At 37.5% G+C, this 20758-nt stretch overlaps 1 protein-coding gene across 6 annotated transcripts in view; it reads right to left on the bottom strand.

Moving 5' to 3' along the window:
* The window catches only part of LHFPL2 (LHFPL tetraspan subfamily member 2), a 136630-nt gene that overhangs the window by 28696 nt on the left and 87176 nt on the right, over positions 1–20758 (bottom strand). The window contains exon 1 of one of the 6 annotated variants that reach the window (XM_064736149.1): positions 15803–15835. The exons of 4 other annotated variants lie outside the window; for them this stretch is intronic. The gene's annotated coding sequence lies outside the window, so the exon portion shown is untranslated. Of the gene's footprint in view, positions 1–50; positions 121–15802; positions 15836–20758 lie in introns of those variants that run through there. One more of the 6 variants, XM_064736146.1, reaches the window with a different exon arrangement.

Here is a 20758-nt window from a genome sequence, read left to right as displayed (position 1 = left end):
GTGCTAAAACATGAAGAGGAACAACAGGAATGCTGGAAATTCCACTGTACCTGTGTGGAGACTGGTAGCTTGTTCATACTCCGAGAGCCTGACTGCTGACAGCCAACTCAGAGAGTCGGTGCCATTCCCCAGGAGAACCCAGCAGGCCACCTCAGCAGCACCACCCCTTCTTGGCAGCACTGGAGCAAAAACAGTTGGGCTGACCAGGGGAAGGTCTGACACGAGAAGGTATCCTTGCACCTTGCAGATTGTTTTCAACACCCACCAGTACAAAAAGTGACATTACCAGAAGTCTTATAATACAAATGTTAAATGATTACATAGGAAAAGTGATACTGAATTCTACAAGAAGCTGTAAAAGAATGGCAGATGATTTAAATGCGTGCAAAAGAATGGTCAATCACCGTTTAATCTTTGGAAACTCTTGGGGAATCTGTAAAAATAAGTTTAATACAAAAGACTGATATTTATCAAACAGCAGTAACATATCTGTATTGAAGAATATAATGGTGGAGGGTAAAAAATTCAACCTGTACTCAACTAAGACCAAGAAACAGGAAACCTACAAACTCTTATAAGCAACTCCCTTAAATCCATAAGGAACATGAGATTATGGAAGTAAGTCTAACCTTTAAATTGACTGTTTCTTTAGAATGACATGCTAAATCCCAAAACTTAAACTACTATTCCTGTGGAAGGAGAAGACCAAGAAGGGTATTCAAGCAGGCAGTGATCCCTCTGTGGAACTTAAATTATATTTTGTCTCCTGAAAATACTATGAAAACATGCACAGAAGAATGCTGCTGAAGACAACTTGAGTTACACTAAATATGGATTCATCATCCCATTTTCAAAGTCCAAATAACCCAGTTTCCTAATGGCAGGCTACCACTGAAAGTCTTCTAAATGAGGGATCACAGCCTTCAAGAGCTCTATACAGCTGCTAAGATTAACAGCAGTTTCCCTTCACTCTGCAGAGTCATGTCCTGAAGATCATGATGAGCTAATACCAACATTGCTCGGAAAGCCGAAATTACCCTAAGCTTGTTTGAAACCATCAAAAAACAAGTGCCTAGCAACACTGAGAAAAATAATGTCGACTTGTCCATTCCCTCATTTGCTTTCTAAGACAGCAGAGGAAAAAAAAACATTCATTTAGGTTTGCTTGCAGTGTACTTGTGTACACTTATCACTCACAAATAAGTAATTCCTGTATAAGACAAATGAAGGATGCAAACAATTAACAGAAAACCTCAATTTGTCTTTTTTTCCCTCCCTGTCTTGTAGACATAAGTTGTAATTGCATTAATAGTGAAAAACTGGGAATACTGCACATTTTTCAAAAGCACACCATTATAAGAATATACTATACCTTGGTTGATTAAGTGACGTAGCGTACAAAGAACATAGTTTTTAAAAATTCATTTTTAACTTGATAAAATTAGCATTAGCATAGAGCAAATTTTTAAGTCTGACAATAGTAAAACACATCAAAAGTAATTCAAAGTCATGCTCCACCAGAGTTTTGCATTATCCAATATGCATAAACTGTTATGGGTGCCATCAAACTGATGCTCTGTAAAAACTAGACAGAGAGAAAAAGGAGAATACATCCCATCCACCTTTTCTTCCTGCCATGAAAACTAGAAATTAAGGCCCATTTTTTTTCAACAACAAAATTCAGGCAATGCTTTTTGACGTGGAGTGATGGGGATGTGTATTTTGTTTTATTTTGAAAAAAGTTGTTAGATATATTCTGCAGATGTAAAGATATATTAATGCATAATATTACTTAGCTCTTAGTCAAAATTGTTGCTTAAAGCACAAAACAAATACAGACTATGATAGTGATCTCTGAGTTGGTAAAATGCTTTCATGTACCCACCAGAATATTAAGATACAAATCCCTCTGGTCAGTGACATTGTCTGAATTCAGTTCCCAGAAGACAGTAATACAGAACACCAAGGCTATAGACATATCAGACTTCTGAACTACAGCGAAGATTTTGAAACAGTAAATAAGTTTGCATAGATTTTTTTTTCCTCCTGCAGAGGAAGATTTCATAGGATATTGTAAATGTTCAGTATAATTTAAAAATTCTACTTTAATTGCCAACAGTTTATGAACTCATAATTTCCATGAGGCTTGCCTTGCTATTTGATCACAGGAGTAAAAGCTGCTTTGGACACAAAACACACATCCACAACCGTAATCTTAGAAACTAAATAACAATGTGACTCAGTTACTATGTTTTCACTTAGATCGGCTGGTATTCAGGAAGTGAGACTCCGATTACTAATTATCTGAGAGAGCCCTTGAAATGATGAGTGACCTTTTAAAAGTTCTGAAGAATAAACATGCAACATGAAATCACCGGGAAACAGCTTCTTAAAGAAAACAGGTAATGGAGAAACTTAATTGGGAATGAATGCATATCTGACACATCCTGACTTCAGTGTTTTGAACCCAACAAGGCTGAGCACTAGCCCTCTACAGAAAGTGGAGTTGCCTGTTCTTCCTCATAACTAAAACCCATACTTAGATTTTATTCACATTCCCCATATATGCTGTTAACACTAGAAGACTACCCACGTCACAAAAATTCTTATGCTGTGTTGCCATATTGTGAGCTCAGACAGTAGTTACACAAAGTCCATCAAATAACCATCAGAAAATACAATTAGGGGTTTTCCAAAACTATATTTGGAAAAGACAGTAAAAAAAAAAATAAAGTATGCTAAAAGTGATTACATCAAAGGTAACCCTTACAACCTTTCACTGTATGCAGACATGATCTTTAGTAGAGAAATCCAAGAGGCATTCATGTAGAGGAATGCAATTTATTGAAATAGAAGACAGTAATTGGATCTGCCTGGAGTAATTGCATATCGAAAACACAATGAACTTGAAGTCTTGGTGTATATCAAGGGTTACGAATTAACTAACACCAATGAGATTAACTGAAAAAAAAGGAAAAGGCCTAATAGGACACTCATGCACTTTGAAACAGCTATGCTGCTTTCTCAGCTAGAAATAGTACATGAGAAGCAGATAATCTTTTGCTATATCTCAAGAATGTATGTATGTGCTCAGATGTCCAGAGAACTGCAGACAGAGAGATCTGGAATGTCTCTGGCAATGGGAAAAAAAAAAAAAAAAAGAGGAGGTGGGGATGGGGTGGGAAGGGGATCTTAAAGGGAGATAGGATCAGAATGAACCCTACATCAAAACTGTTCCATTTTCTCCCTGTCTGAAAGGGAACAGCAAATGAAGTTTTATTTTTATTTTTTAAAACCAATTGAAGCATCCAGGAATCTGGACATAGCATAATTCAAGTATTTCCTAAAAGTACAACATAAACTAGCATGAAATCAAAGAAGACAACATTCAGTGAGAGCAAGTAGCAAGAAAGAGAAGTGTATAAATACAGACTGAAGAACAGCTAGCAGTACTATAGAAAAGGAAGTGAATGTAAAATGGGTCACAACTGAGTAGGAATCAAAAGAAAAAGAGGACAAAGACAAAACTAAAATGTTCTAATTCAGAGATGTGTTCATACTCCCACCAAAACACAGAAAGCAATGGTTACATGCACTTTCAAAGCATCCAGCGTCTTGCTTAACATTTCAGCAAAATACACAGAGATGGCAAGAGAGATCAACGGCCAGAGGTCTTAAAAATGTGACATGAGGGAAGATATAAGAAGCCTTGATTCATATGGAAGAGTAGATATGATAGTAACTGAAGTGATATTGCTAGGACCCTAGAAACAGAGTTATGGCTCACAATCAGCCCATAAACCCACCACAGATTATTGTTTTGTCCAACAAACAATTCTGACCTTAAACACAAACCAGAATCCTATATGGGTAGTTGTAAAAACAACCGCAGCACTGAACAGAGCATAAGAAACATAACGGAACAGAAAAAAAATTTGTGTAGGGTTACCATTAAAAAAAATCCGTATAAAGATTTTCTCTACCTTTCTTCCAGTTTCAAGTTTCAGCAGGAGCTATGAAAGCAGCTGTGGCTGGGGTAAGCCTGAATGGCTGGACAGAAGTCTGGTAAGAATTTCAGGGTGAACTGAAAAGAGCTTTCTTATACAGTGCAATCAGTCAAACTTGAGGTTCATGCCCTTCACATGGCCACTCTATAAATTACAGGACAATAAATCAACCAAATCAAAACAGGATGTGCAGGGAAGTTGCAGTGTTTCTTGAACACCTCCTCTGGGATGCAGATGCAAGACACCCAAGGGAGTTTGCAGTAATTTCCAGCCCAGGTGATGCATATGCTCAAAATGGTCCAGAAATAATTATAAAACTAGATCCTATAACAGAATCTTCTGCTTGTCTTCCTGTCGACATTTACAGTGTGCTGCAGGAACCTGCAAGAATGCCTTTGTATGATATCACAATCTAAGGTCATTTTTTCCTCAAGTTATAGCTATTTTAGCCCAGAGCCTCTCCATATTCCCTGTGGTAACAGCTAAGGCTGCATAAAGTAACTATGTAAGTGCTAGAAAAATGTTCAATTGACACAGCTGTTTGATGGCAAATTTCAAGTTGGGTAAGGGCATCCCTTTACTGGAAAGTGGAATGAAAGTTGTTGCAGTTCAGGCTCAGACTTCATCACAGGTTCCCTTTATCCACCAAAATATAAGTTCTGCCTTAGTACAAAGATTATTCAACACTTTCCACTCTTGAAATGTATTTTCATTGCTTACAACTTTGCCAAAATAGCAGTTTGGGCTGAAACTTTCCACGCCAGATGCCTGCCTGAGGCTGAATTTTTTTGCACAAGTTTCAGCCAAACAATTTAGATGTTCTAGAAAATGAAGATGTGTTTTTCAGTATTAAAAGCATTTGGTTGAGTTTTTCTTCAAGAAAGAAAGGTTTGTAAGTGTACATAAACTCTTCTACTCCATCAGATGGTTCATCACACTGAGGAGTGCATATCTACCCTGATTTGGCAGCTAGAGGCCTTTTGTAGGCTTGCCCAATGACTCAAACCTCCATAGTCTGCATCCTTACTCTGTATACCTTTCTGTCAAGCTGGAGTCCTGCTGAGACCAGCAGAGCAGTCACCCACCCTGGGGGACAACACGTGATTTCAATCAGCCATGGACCATGTTGGATCAGAGCTGAAATCAAAGCTCAATTCAGAGCATGCTTTTCCTTCCCCTGCCAGTGACTGAGCTATGCAAAGGGCCATGCTGGGGGGCTGCTTAAGAAGCAAACAGTGAAAGAATTTCAAAAACTAAACCCAAGAAAACAACCCACCAAGCACACACAAAAAAACCAATAATAGCCACACCACACCTGGAGACTGGGTGGGCTGAAGTAATGAAGTGAGCTGGAGAAGGATGGAGAATCTGGATCAGTGAGACAGAGCTCACTAGTGAAGAAACAGCTAAGGTCTCTCCAGGAGGCAGCCCAACCAACTTACTCAGGGATAGCAAATCAGTGGTAACAGTAACAGATGAAAAGCACCTAGAAGCGTACAGAATTTATTTTGCACCCTCAAATCTGGCATTTCCTTACATTTTAAAACTCTGCATGACAGCATTCTCAAAGGTCCCTTGTTTTACATCTGAATCATGACTTTACAATGTCCACACAAGCACTGTGAAAAGTGGAATTAGATGCTACAGCAGAGCCAGCCTAGCAGGGACTCCTTGGAGACCAAACACGATCCTTTTCCTCCCATTACCTGACAGACTTTCTTCATTCCTTTTACCATTCTGGTAACCACTGCATCCCTCCATGAGGTGACTGAATCTGACAAGCCAGTAAAAAGTTAATCAAGAAGAGAAGGGTAGGGAAGAAAACCAGGAAGGAAGCATAGAGGCATTGTCTCAGTGTGCGAGTTGCACTGGCTCCCAGTGAAGATGAAATGCACCCCATTGGGCAGAACCAGACCCCAGGGAGCACAGGGGAGAAAACCAAGGCCTCCCCCTTCTTGTCAGATAAAGGCCTTCACCATGACAAGCTGGAGGACGTTATTACAAAAGTTACAGTGGGACATAACAATTGCTTAAATCTCCCCATTGATTGGGGCCCCTAGAAAAAGAAAACATGTCCTTCCAGAAAACATGTCAAAATGACTGGTATTTCTTCATTCAGAGTCACAAGTCAAGTCACATGCTGGAATTATTTCACTCTAGCAATGCTTCAGTGACTCACTGGCTGGTGTGCAGTATATTACCCACAGAGAACTCATCTTTATTGTTTAGCTCATATCTATGTGGTTAGAAAACAATATAGTTTTATGCAGTCACTCTTATTTTTCTGTAGTTCAGTCACATTGGTCCAATTTTATCCAGCGGCAGCCCACCCACTTCCAGATTAAAACTAGAAAAATAGTTCTTCTGTTTTCATTAAAAGTTCTTCCACCTTTACCCACATTACAATTGTACCCATACTCAAACAATACACTCCAGACAAGCTCTGAAGAGTTACCTTTCTATTCTTCATACATAACAGCTCATTGACCCACCCCAACACCAAATCCTGGCAACCCTTCCAGTTAAAATAAATAAATAGGCCCTTAAACCCACCTCAAAAAAGGGTGATCCAGCTCCCAGATGCAACACTTGGTTTGAAAATTACAGCAGCAAGGGAGCAGCACTTCTGCCCCTGCCCTGAACAGCCCAGCCTTTGGCTCTGACACTGAGCAGGTGGGCTGCTGTGACCAGCGTGGGTCACACAAGAAGCCTGTGGTCCCCCACATACCTGTCAGAGAGTGCTAGGCAAGACCCCCCAAAGTTTCAGAGAGACCTGGGAAGAACAGCTCTCTTCACACCATGAGCTAGGAGCGAGGATGCTAATTGTAATCATGAAGTTGCTGATTATCCTGAGCACGCAGAAAGACGTGGACGCCTTAGCTTTCCAAATTATTCCCTGCAGATCAATCCTTATTGTACAGACAGACAAATCTGGCTGTGGCCTCTCCCTTCCCCACAGTCCTCTGGACAGAGCTGGGTCTGCATCACAGATCTGCAGCATGAAATGTCCTGAAATGGGGAACGGCTTGCCACACCACTCTCCAGCTACAGACCAGCATCATTCATCACAGCAGCTGACAGGTTAGACTTGTGCACTTGGGAAAAAACGGGAAAAGCAACAAAAACCCCACCACACACTGAGCAGTCTGCAGCAAGAATCAAAGATTATTGCATCACATTCTTGTGCTGCATTCATGGCTTTTTTGGCCTGAGTTCTCTTCCTGACATCATCTACCATGACTATCCTCCAAGTTCTGTCTCAGAGCTCATTTCCTCATGGGAGCTTAACAGAACTACAACTACACATGCACGTTAGAAAACACTAAATATACACACACTGGCCAAGTAAGCTCTCAAAGAACAAACTTCCAGTTGGTTTGCTTATCTAGTACCAGCAATCTACTTTTTTCCAGCCTTTGTTCTTACCTTCAATATACTGATTTTATTGCAGGATGCTTTTAAAATCAGAACATTAGATATGCCTTCCCAACATAGGATTAGTGACAGGAGGCCTCTGGTGGAGGCTTCTCTGGGCTCCTGGAAGGTGAAATATATTTTTTGAGAAACTCCATCTCTTTCTAGACTGTCAAGTGCTCAGTGCTTTTAATATTACATGCTTAATTGAAAACACCTTTACACTCACTCATGTAAGTTGGGCATACTAATCCTGAACACAAAATATGTCCTCTCAGAGTTTTAAATAATCAGTGTTAACATTTATATTTAAACATTCCAACTGCAATAAATATTTAGTTTAAAAACTGTTTCAAGTGTGTATCACATAGAAAAATAAAGTACATCTGTAAGGACACACAGTAAAGAAACCAACAAGACTCAGCTTCCACCAAATAATAAGTACATTGATAAATTTGTACTTTAATAAAATCACATTTTCCTTTTTCCCTTCAGGAAGAGTGAATACTAACTTCAGTAATTTGGTTTCTAGATAACAGACAGGAAAGAATTTCTCTGAGAGAGGTGAAAGGATTTAGGTAACACTGTATATGCCATTAGAATTCCCAAATGTTTGTATCACTGGGAGTTCCTGTGGGTGCTGGGGAAAGATTAGGCTTGATTAAACTGCAGACTCTGTAAGTTTATAAATAGACTCAGTTGTGAAACACACAATAAAAATCTATTTGAGACAAAATTCAATTTATTTATGAAATATCTGAATTAAGTTCCTCAGTTATTTTCAACCTAAAATTCCATTGTGTTAATGTGAGCTGAGAAATAAATGAAGTCCCTTGAAAGTGTTAGATGAAGAAGTAACGGGAAGAGAAAAAACTACCTCAGTTCAAGATTTCAATGTAGATACTTCACTGTCTATTTGGACAAAACAGAGATTTCAGATGTGTTGTCACATGATTCCACTTCCACACAGTAATGATCTATTCAGTTCAACTGCCATTTATTTTCAGCAGTAATTACTCATTAGCAGTTGCATTTTGTCAAGACAAGATTTTGCTACTGTGAAAATATTTCCTGGGTAGTCAGGATGTCATACCATATTCTAAACCACATGTCCCAAAGGCTGATTCAAAAATTGAAATTCTAAGGGAAAAACTCCCCAGCAACATATTTCAACAAACAAGTTGGAGGTCAGAGAGGGAAGGACATATAAGTTTAGCAGAAGGTTCCTTTTGGTTCATGCTTTTCTTAAGAAATGTCCAGGTCAATCAGACAAACAAGTAGTCCTATTCTTAACAGGGAAAATTAAGGTACTCATTACTGACAAAATAGGTTACAAACCAAATCTAATAATACTGAATACAGATTTGAAACTTGCGTAAGAGTTTACAGTCAATCTTGAAGAAGTTGTATTTAATCTATTCAACCCACTCCCCAGAATACTTTACAGAGAGGAACACATTCAGCCATTTTTTAGATTTCAAATCTGTCAGAGCAGTATGTGATATGTATTTAGGTTTAACCCACTTATTATACCATGCTGAAAAAGAAAGTAGATTATATTCCTAAAAGAGTTCAGACACTCCAAAAGCAAGCATTTCTTTTCAGGAACTTGGATTTAGACACACAATCTTCAAAATGTAGGTAAAAGAATAGCAAGCTTTTGCTGCTAGCTTGGCATGTGAGAACAACAAAAACCCCAAAACAATTAAAATTACAAGTCAGAGCATGAAATATTCCCTTCTTTGATTTTTTTTTTTTTTTTGCATTGTCTCAGTTTGTCTAGGCTTTGAAAATGTCCTACATTGCCTTTGTGCCAGAGAAATTGCCTTTTCAACCCACAACTCTAAGCACACTTGCTTATGTGAAATACATTGCTGAGTCAGCCTTCATCCCTCAGGTCTAATCATAAATTATACTGCCAGGCAGATTTTGTAAAAGCTTTTAGCACTGATTTAGCCATGGAGATTGAAAATAGAATACCAAAATGGAAAAAAAGCAATTATTGATGGAATATTTTCTTACCTAAGCCACATATTAAGGCTCTCTAACAAAATCCTGTTTTAGTCACCTATGCAAATGACTAAAGTCAGCCCTTCAGGGCTTTTCACAGTGTAACAGAGGAATTGAATTAACAAAGAAACCTTGAAAGCACTAAAGGGGCTTGCGTGGGGTAGAGCTAACTGGAAGAAGTGTGCATAGTATATGCCAATATGGGAAATGCTCTGAGGTGGGCCAAACTGCCATTTGATGCCCAAAGTCCCAGGTTATTGCATTAGCAATAAGAGTAAGATCCTAAGTGAAACTCAAAGTTTTCACAATCTATTTGGGATATTTTCTCAGCCAGCCACCTCATTCTCCTTAACAGAAGCCTCTGACAGTAAAGAAAGTAAAACATCCTTCTTTACTTTCATTTTTGTAATGCAAACATTATTCACATAGTAGACTATAAGAATATGCTTCTTTTAAAATTCTCCTTACTTAGATAATAAATATACAAATGTGCCTGGGTTTTGTGTCCACAGCAATTAATCCCAGTCTTGCAGGATTAAAGATTACTGGGGTGGGCTACTTTAAAAAATCCAAAACACAAACAACCCTTTTGAGAGAAAAACTGCTTTTTGCTATGAGGAGCTCTGCAAGTTGAATTTCAATGCTTCTAACATCCGCTTGCTGAACAACACCATTCACAAAGCTGAAAACAATCCATTACTCTTCCACTGCAGCCATCAGCTAGAGCTGACAAATGTTTGAAACAAGTCTGAAAATAATATTCAAAATGTATCCAATTCCAAGAGTACTACATTACATACATTAGAAGCTACAGAGAAAATATACTCTCTAATCTCATAGAATTAAAAGAAAATCACATAGGAAAAATACGTACAGCAGTTGAAAAAAGTTTCTTCTCTAGTGTAGTAAATTGTATTCAGCTACGAGACACCTTACTAATTGAAAATAACCTTTTAATGACCTTTAAGCTCAACATTAATTCATTCTGTTTGTAGCTGTCCTTCCAAAAAATTAAATAAAAATTAAGCTTTGTAGGTGTGGATTCAGTTGATTTTCCCATTCTGTTTCATTGTCATTTAAATTCAGACTTCTCAATTTCTGTCTAGCTTCTTTCTATAAAGTTAATACAACATTTGGCAAAGAAAAAAGGAAAGACACTTGTATTTACCTTTCCCTCCCTGTCACTCACTTCTACCCCATGAAGTGCAATCTACAGGCTCTCCATTTGTCACAAGAGCTTCACTTTGTTGAAGCTCTTATCCTAAGAGCAAGGGAAAACGTTTTATATCTTTTAAGACAAACTTCTGGCAAGTCAAAGCTAAGTCCTTACACAAGAAGCTGATGCCTGAAGTCAGATTTCTGTTTTAAGTAAGAAGCTTCTATTTAAGTAGGAAGAATGAAAGCTTAATTTAAATTTTCCTTACACTGTTTCACGCGTTGATGCAAATGGCATTTAAAGGCCAGAAGTCGGTCCTGACAAAAGGAAGAGATTTGCCATGCTCATCAAAGGTTTAAACTGCCTTCTTCAATAGCTAGCATGAGAATATTTTAACAAATAATTAAAGCAGAATAATGCAGATCCATTTCAGAGGTCCTTAAAAAATAAGATCATACTCTTCTGTAGGGGTGTATTTGACCTTGGTCTACCAGTATAATCATAAAATGGACCACTGAACCACAATGGTAGCAAGGCAAAGCAAGAATTCCATGTGTTACCAGTCCATGCTCTTAATGCTTTGTGTCACAGATATCCATCTGCCCCATTTTCCACACATCTCTAGGAAGAAACAAATTTCCACTGCTCTATCTCCTCTTTTAAAGAGATCCTGCATTAACTTCTAGAAAATCAGCAACAAACTTCCTCAGTCTTTACCCAAAGGTATCAGCTCTTTGTAATCATCTACCTTATCCTCCAAACAAAAGCTCTGCTGCTACTGGTGGACCTGACCTTTTGCAAAATTCGCTGCATGAATGCTGTCAGACTGGAGCAGCTGCAGAAGCTCACCCTGTCACTCAGCCTGCCTGTCCTGTTGGTTGTTCTTCCCTGCCACTGTTGAGATTCATAATATTTAACTACAAATAAAAGAAGCAAATGTCTCCATTTTGGCTGGCATTAGAAGAACAAAGGAAAATTATGACAAACTAATGAGGTAAACAAGACAAATTGAGGAAACGTTACACCTCATGTGAAAATGGGAGAATGCATGCTGAAAACAGAAGGCATTCAAGTGAATGAAATACTGGAATATAAAGATATTAATGGCCTGAAAAGTATCATGAAGATAGTATATGTAATCATCTAGCCCTACAAAATTTTCTGGGTTTTTTTAAACAAAGATAATCACTATGATTCCATGTTTGGGACTCGCAACCTTACTGAATAATGCTCTGCGTAATTGTTTTTCTCCTGTGCAAATATTTACATTGTATTAGTGGAAGAGAAACCCATACTCTTCCATCCCTGACTTAAAGCATCACCAACAAGTTACACAAGAAGTCATGGCTAACTGGAAACAGCTGCTAAGCCACTTGCATCCCTGTTGTTTTATAATACCCACCAGTAACTCAGAGAGATCACATCTTACATCTGCTTCTCTTCACTTCTACATCAAAGTCTTAAATAGATAGATTGTAAGAGAAGTTGTCATTGAAGCTAGGTCTTGAGGAGAGGCACAGAAAGTCATGCTGCAGCTGCTGCAGATGTTCCTCTGTATGTTTACTAATAGCTGCCTGCTGAGTTTTAACATATTTGGAGCCCGGATTTCCAGATGTCTCCTCCAAAATTAATACAATCAACCAGGAAGTTTACAGAAATAAGTTGATCCAAAAATTTCTCCCTTCTCACAATTTTACTTCTGATTTCTGCAGAGGAACTGTACACCACAAAACAGATTTGCTGGCCTAACATAAATATGCACAACAACAGCATATGAAATAAAAGTGCTGCAGAAGATCCCAGATCATACATCACCACTTTCATGTACCAGAGACAGTCCTTGATGCTCAGCAGCACTGGTCAAGCCACTGCATTGCCTCTTCCACATGCTGTTCATATGTTATCAGCACACCAAAATAGAAGATAAGGGTTTGGCCTGACATTGATGCCCATCACCTCTGAGGACACATTATCCATAAAGTCTGACAGTATAAATGAAATACAAACTCAACACACTAAAATCCAATGAAAATTAACACCAGCATAAACTTGGACAAAATGTTTCTGCCCACCCTCTCCTACACTGCCCTCAAGCAAACTCATCTAAGCTTGTTTTCCAAATAAGTTATTTAAACAAAAAGAGAAACCAAGATATGATTCACTGCTCCAAACTTTCAAGCCATGTTTTGTTATAAAATGGATCCCTGCCAAGTCCCTCTATCAAATCTATCAAATATTTTCCCACTCCTATTGAAGAATTAATGTGCAGCCACTCTTTCTTAAAAAAAATTAAAATAAAACCAAACAAAAGAGACTGTACAGAGGAATCCAGCTTCAGTGTACGCTGCATCTTATTCAAGGCCTCAAACTGTTTTCAGCCAGCAACCCACAACAGCCTCTGATTATGATAAAACAGGCACTTAGATTTCAGTGAAAATTTTGCAAAGATGTACACATACAAAAGAAGGTGTGTGTATTTACAGACTTTCTTACCTCCTGCCAGAAATTTTTCTTTAAACAAAGAACTACCCCTTTTCCTAATGGAATGGACATTTCTAAAGTCCCAAAAAATCTACATGCAATTGGACAATATAAATCAAACCACAGTAACGAAACATACAGATGACCCAGTTTTCTAACCAACATAGCAAGAAGTTTTTTTCAAAGTATTTTACTGATTTTTAGCATTAATATGCAATTTTTTTTCTGCTGGACAGTTATTGTCCCTTCCTGGAAATTTTTTTCATTCTGCACTGGGAGAAAAAAAAATGGCCCCAAACCAACACCCTACCAAAAAGTATGTAAAACAAAGCAAAACAAACAAAGAAACACTTATGCACTACAGCTAAAAGACATAGTCTATATGGGGAAGAGAAGTCATTCGAATTCTCCTTCAACACAAGAGCTAATTAGATCAAACACAGATAAGACTTTCAAAATCTTTACCTAGTATGAGTGAACAAGGACACAACTCAGGACTTCTGGATGCACTGCGTCCGGCTTTGTTTGCTGTTTCAGAGAAAACTAATCTCTCTAGTTTGTGCTAACAATTCCATTTTTGTCAAAGTCTGTAATACAGACCTGTGAAAAATATTGACATCATAAAGTTTCAGGTTTTAAGAAAGTTCACAGAAAATTCTTCATCAGCTTGTTATCAGGCAGCATCACTGGTAAATGGCAAGCTGAAACAATTGCGAACTGTTCTGGAGAACACTAAGTTAGAAGGAGATTTGATAAAAGGACATTCAAAACAAGTCTTGGCTCAATATCCTTTTCCAAACAAGCATAGTATATACTTGTTATTGACCAACATTCAAACTGCTGCTATAGGAGCTTATCTATCAGCCTCCCATCTGCTCTGCATCTCTATTTTCTTTCCCTTTCTGAGCTAAAATCATCTTGAAAATGTGAGGAGGATAGCAGTAAGACTTTGAATCTGAGAACATAGGACTTTGTAAATAGCTAGTGTTTTCTTATTAACCCTGGGATAAGAAAAAAACCCCAATACCATCACTCACTTTCAGGAGGACCATCTTATAACTTACAGATCAAACTTCACTGTCCCCACTTCAGTCGTACATTAACACAACCAAAATGGTTGCTCTCACTAAAGATACAGTAGCACCCTCTCTTTAGATAAAGAACTACAAATTGTCTCCCAGACCTAAAATCATTGCTTGAATACTAATTATTTTTATAAAATGTAAATGTCACCTTAGAAAAAGAAAGAACTGTATGAAGCAACTCTGCATTTCAAAGGTGGCAGCTATGGGTAAACAAAATACTGTGGTAGAATACTGCAGTGACAGAAGCTACATAATTTATAGTTTCTACAACACTGCATACTCTGGAGTGTATTCCTACAATGGCTGAAAAGAAGCAGAAGTTAAGCAGTATGGAATGTTTTTCTTTGAACATAGCTGTAGGAAAGCTTTCCACTTACCAAAGAAAGGACTGGAATCTGCTCTTGATTCACTAATATAAGGCATACAACTTATCAAATGTCTGTGTGATTTAGCATCTCAAGATTTTCTTTTCTTCTTCTACAAAACTGTAGCTCCCCTTAGCCTCTTCTACTTTAGAAAGGACAATTCACCTACCAAGAATTGCTCAGCACAAAAAGCTGAGCTCTGCCTTGAAACAAAGGGGCACAGTTCAATTTACCTTTCAAAAGGAGCAAGGAGGTAATTCTACAACTAACAGATATAACTACTATCCAGTAATAAGTAACATCAATGCTAACATTTATAAATCCAAGGTAGTAATAATTATCTGGGGCAATGCCTCTAATTTTATAAAAATTATAAAGCCAGTATGTTAATCAGTACAGCTGCTGTCAACCCTTATTGTGTTAGCCATCATGCACAAGTCAGCAAAATGCTTTAGCAACTGGAAAACTCTGTCTAGATCTTTATCAAGAGTGATCGGAATAATAAGATCACAAAGACTTGTCCATTCATTTAATTAAAATAACATATTCCTTACTGCAGCATGTACTTCATTACACGTCAGCAAACCACTTCATTCCATCACTTTTAAAATAACTTTTCCATGGCAAAAACATCTATTTTGCTATAAGAAATTTATATCAAATGATACAAGTTTTACTCAACAGACTTTGTTCTAGACTGTGTCATAGAAAAATCAGACTGTTAATGCCCTGAGAGAGTTCAGTCTGACTAGATTTTTTTCTTGATCCTCAAATCAAAGAATTTAAACAAATTAAGCTGTGAGTTGCAAACTATTTATAAATTAAAAAACAGGAGAGTATGAGCCATTCACAAAAGATTCAATGGATTTTTCCATCTTAATATACTCATGTCCCAAAGATGAACAATGCTTTTGGTCCAAAAATAATTAGTACAATGACAAAAGGTCCAGTGTTTTATATACGGTTCTCTATCTCTTGCTCTCCACTTCTCAGACTTCTGAAATATCCATGGCTATTATCTGCAACATTTCTCTCTGAGCCTCTTTTAACCCTGTGATTTATGGACTCCCAAAGTGAAAAAAAAAAGTCTCAAATATAATGAGGTAGAAGAAATAAAGCTACTTAATAGTGTTCTAGAACAACTTTTTGCAGGATTTTTCAAATAACATGTGAAATTCTGTGAAGTTCTAGAGGACTGTTTTACCATGAGGTGTGTTTCAACATATACTTCATTACTAAAGGTGTAGTAGCTCTCACTGCAGCCAACTGGAATTTTACACATACCTTCAGAGAACACTGGGCAGACATGTATCTGTGTCACTGCAGATACAGATACACCCTTCCTTGTTCAAACGTAATTGCATGCACACAAACAGCATATGAATAGCTCTTGACAAAGCCACAGCTGTTTCTCACTTCAAGTATTAAGTCCAGGTGGATCATATAACGACTCTTGGAGTTGTGTTGACCATTCTAAGTTTTAACATCACCAACATTTTAAAAATGTGTAAAGTAGTTGGGTGGATCAGGCCACACTGGTTGGAAAATCTGACAAAATATGTAACTTCATATAATTCTCACTGATTTAGGCATGATGCACATTGCTGAACCTATACAACAGATACTGCATCATTGCACTCTTTGCCAGTTAGTAAATGGGACTAACATACACAAACACCTGAGAATATAGAACTGATCTATAGACTAAATTCAAGCAGAAAATGGTCTCACTTTCTCTTCACCCAAGAGTCTGCTATTCTGACTCCTGTTTCTGCTGGGTAAGATTGTAAATATTCATAGGAATATCTAAAGTCCAGCTTTATGGATCTATTTTGGAACATGATCCTCTTACTAAATACATTATGTTTTATATTACATTAGCTCCCAATGAATCACACTGTAAAGTTCTGTGTCACATTATGGAATATATTATGTTTTTCAAACATTAAGTCAAACTTATATAGTCCCTTTGTGAAGCATTGGGTATAATTACTTAAATCAATACTTATTATTTCATCAGCTGGCACAGAAAACCAAGTTCCATCCTCAAAATACCACTGCACAGTTCCCAGTGTTATTAATTTCTTTTTTATTAGCATGGATAATACCACAAAAATATGCTGCTAGCTGAACCTACAAGCATGATCCTGTAAAGAAATGTGCAACTATAGCCGATACCTATCGAAACCAAGTGAGCTCCAATGATTTCTAGCTCTTGTGATTTTATCATGAGTCATATCTAGTGTTTTCCTTGAGTCACACATTTAGGAGCCTCAACCATGGTGCCCATAATTACATTTTACAATTTCATTACTGCGGTGAGAAAGAGAGGAATCTGTCAGTTTACACATATGCATCAAGACACTAAGCATGCAGGCGGCACCCTTGGTCTCATGCCAGACTATTTTGTATCAAATTTTGGTGATACAAAACCAAGACACAGTTACAAAATGGTAATTTCTGAGTGAATGCTCAACAAGATCCACATACATGAATTCCAATGTGTCTCCTTTGCTGTGTAAAAAATTTCAGAAATTGAAAGAACTTTCATTTTTTTCCTCACAGAGAATAACAAGTATTTATTGGACAGCTTTTGATAGCAATGGTATGCAATTCCACACATGTATAAGATGGAACAAGCCCAAAACTACAGGGACATAGATGAAGTTAAATCTTATGGTTGGGTTATTTTTTCCTCTACCAACCAAATAAAATTAATGAGTAGTATCAGTAAGTAAACAACACTGATTGGGCCTTGGTTGCTAAAAGCTGTTATTCTCTTCCATGATTTCAAAATTATTCAAATGTTATTCAAGGTACAAGTGGGCATGTAAGAATCAACCGTTTATAAATCAGAAGGTGACTGAGAAAACAAGTGAAGACATAGTTTTATATTTCAAAATTCATCTCCTCTGAAAAGCCTTGAAACTCTTACTAAGTTTTTGAAAAGCCATAAACAAATTGCCTTTCAATATCCACATAAACATCTGTAAATCGGAACCATTGCTGAGAGCAGATTCTGCTATTGCAGCACTGACCAAAACAACTTAAGGCAGTAGAGGAACAAGGAAAAAAAACTTCTCCTGCCCTCATTTGCAACACGTAAAACTTCCTCTCAGGTTGCACCCAGCAGGAAGTAATTCTGATTCCGCAATGGATTAAGTAGACAAACAAACAGACCTTTGTCACAGCAAACTGTTACGATATTTCATATTTTAACTAACTTGCCATTTAATATGGAAAACCAAAAAGAGCCCAAAATAAACTCTCTCCACAAGACATATTCAAGCAAGCATGAACATAAGGGCTCAACAGAGCTTAATGCAGTATGGGAAATTTGCAACAAAATCAATGATGAGCTTCTAGAACATGCTGTCATTTGCTAAAATAAGTAAAAATGTCCTCTGGCTGCTGTTCTTAAAAACATTTCCATCTGGCCTCAGCAAACAGGAGAAAAGTCATGCAATTTTCATGGCACCCAAAGCCTCAAACCCCGACACTCATCACCTAGGTGTTAGCAAGCCCTTACACAAGGCTTCTCAAATTACTGCTTCCCACCAAGACCTGAAACTGGCTCCCTTTAACATCTGTTAATCTAATTGGTTCCTACGAGCCCGTAACAATTAAACCAGTTGTTGCAAGGAGCAACAGGGAAAGGGGAGTTTATATATCCACAGCTGGGCAGTTAGCAGAACAAATGGACTGCATCTTACTCAAGGGCTCTCACCAAAATTCAGTTACTAAACTGTGAGAAAAAGAACAAGCCTCAGATGAAGCTGATGGCCTCAGCAAGTGGGCTGAGCTCATACTAATACTAATTAGCTGCTCTGTCACTACAGCAGTCACAAATAGGGACAAAGGCTGCCCCATTTCTCCAGTCATCAAATGCAACAAAGTTAGTAAAAGGGCTGTCTATATCCATGGCAAAGATGGATTGAAGAACTCATTCAAAGTGTAAACAGAATTTTTGCAAGCTCTATTATGAAGCTGACAATTTTTGGTTAGCCTGTAATAAGAAGGAAAATAATGGAACCAAAATCCTTGTTTAGATACAAAATATTTTTTCAAAAGGGAAGTAATGCAACAGCTGAAGAAACTGAGCTCTTTACTTATGCAAAACACTTCAGTGTATTTCAAGTAGAAATAACTTTTTTTCCTGTAAGAAGAAGTGAAAATGGAACTAAGTAATAGCCAGCTCAATATCAGCCCTGGTCCCTTTTCCAGACATTTAAGTACATCTCTGTTTACTCACAGCAGATTGTCACCCTCAAAAGGAATTTTCATACATCTAAACAATGTGAATAAAGGCTTACAGAGCAGGAACTGTAAAATAGTCAGTATCATTAGCCTACAGAAGAAAAGGAATGAAAACTCTGTAGTAGGTTTTGCAGATGTCTAAGCACAAACATCTTACACTCTGAGAAAACAAGTAAGCCCTGTGGTTTTCTTGCAGTGTACCAGAGTAATAAAGCTTATTTCTTCTCCTTTCTACAGTCTAGTTTTAAAATGCTTTAACAAAACCCCTCTCAAAAGAGTATTTGCTCTGTGCTCTCTGCTATACTTTCCACCCTAGTATTAAGCCCCAAAGCAGCTGGGCACAACACTGAACTGAGGTGACCTCATCACAACCTTCAGAAGTTCCTCAGAAGCTCCTGCAACAGTCTAACACTTTAAACACCTCACACTTGGGCACCTGGAAGTTTACTATCTCCCATCTTGGGGTGTAGGAAGAACAACTGTTATTTACTTTGTGGGAGACGGGGAATTAAGCTTTCAACCTTTGTGTCCTTGCTCTCTAGCCACTGGCTTTCATTTTTAAACTCCTTTGCTTGCTATTCATCCCTTTTTTAATCTGCTTCTCTAATTTTCATCAACCTTTGTAAAACTCCACAAAGTAAACTTTTAAAAACAGAAATGCTTTTAACAGACGAGTTGAGACTTGATACTCAGAAGTGAATGCAGAAACTTCTCGTTTTTCCATGTGTACTATTTCCATGCGTATATTTTCCACAGTATTATAGAAGATCTATGTATCTGAAAACCCTTTTCCCCTCCCACTTTATGGGTGCTTTCTTAGATCATGACAGCTACAGACAACTACTACATTCCACAACTTCAGCCAAGAAACAATTTCTTTTCTCTGATTATTGCAATACACTTCAAACATATAATACTTTGGCCATTTTGAATTGAACTCAGGCAACATTAGAAGGTTGCTCAGGTTATGTAGAGATATCTGATACTTTAATAGGTAAAATTATTAAAAGTGTGCCAACATAACCAGATTACTTCTAAGGATACTGAAATACCTTTAAACACACAAAACTTCTGATAGGCTTTCCGTAGGTTTAATGTTTTGAGCTGCGCCTCCAGACGTATTTGGAAAAAAGAACATAGCAGTCTTTCAGACTGCCACACAACATGCTAAAAAATATGATTTTGCACAGCTAATCCTAATTCCTACGTTATTACTGTTAGTTGAGAACCATCCTAAAACAGAAGTGATGAATTTTTGAAATAACTTGCTGAAATGCAGCACAGATTAGTGTGCTATTATTGTTCATGCATTTCCTTTAATAAGAAGGAACTATAACATAGATTAGTGATTAAAATAAATAAAAATAAATGGGATAAAGGCTTCCCAAGTGAGAGTTGTGGCATCTGATCCACTTTCTTTTGATTCACTTAGATTACTTAACATGCAGACAAAGCATCATCCCCTCTACATGACAGTCTCAGTATGCTAGTATTAACTCTGAGGTAGAGTTACTCCAGCTGCCAGGAAAACAATCATTAAAAAAAAATACAGCAACAAATAAAAAGAACGTAATAACAACTATACATGAGAATGCCGGGGAGGCAGACTTAAAAAAATGCTTTAATTGCACTAAATATAATGTCTTTACATATGCCCATGCAAGAGTATTTTATTATCATACGTCCAATGGATTTGACAGTTTCAGGAAGAAATATGAGCAATAGTAGCCAATTTCATGAGAGAAATATGCTCAGCACAATCTGGAAAACTAGTTGGGCTTCAATGGATGTTTTCAACCTCCCTAATATAGAATTTCTTTTTGTTCTTCTCAGATTCAACTTTTCCAATATACAAAAAAAAAAATTATCTGCAGGGAAAGATTTCTCCCTCATTTAATAAAATCCATAAATCTTTAGAGATTATAATTTTTTTTCACTGTCTACTGCATTAAATTTCACCCCCAAAAGAATCTTGAGGAAAAT

Source organism: Zonotrichia leucophrys, chromosome Z (assembly GCF_028769735.1).
Source record: "Zonotrichia leucophrys gambelii isolate GWCS_2022_RI chromosome Z, RI_Zleu_2.0, whole genome shotgun sequence".
Taxonomy (NCBI): Eukaryota; Metazoa; Chordata; class Aves; order Passeriformes; family Passerellidae; genus Zonotrichia; species Zonotrichia leucophrys.
The sequence above is the reverse complement of the archived record's forward strand: the minus strand, read 5'-3'. Positions and strand labels throughout refer to the sequence as shown.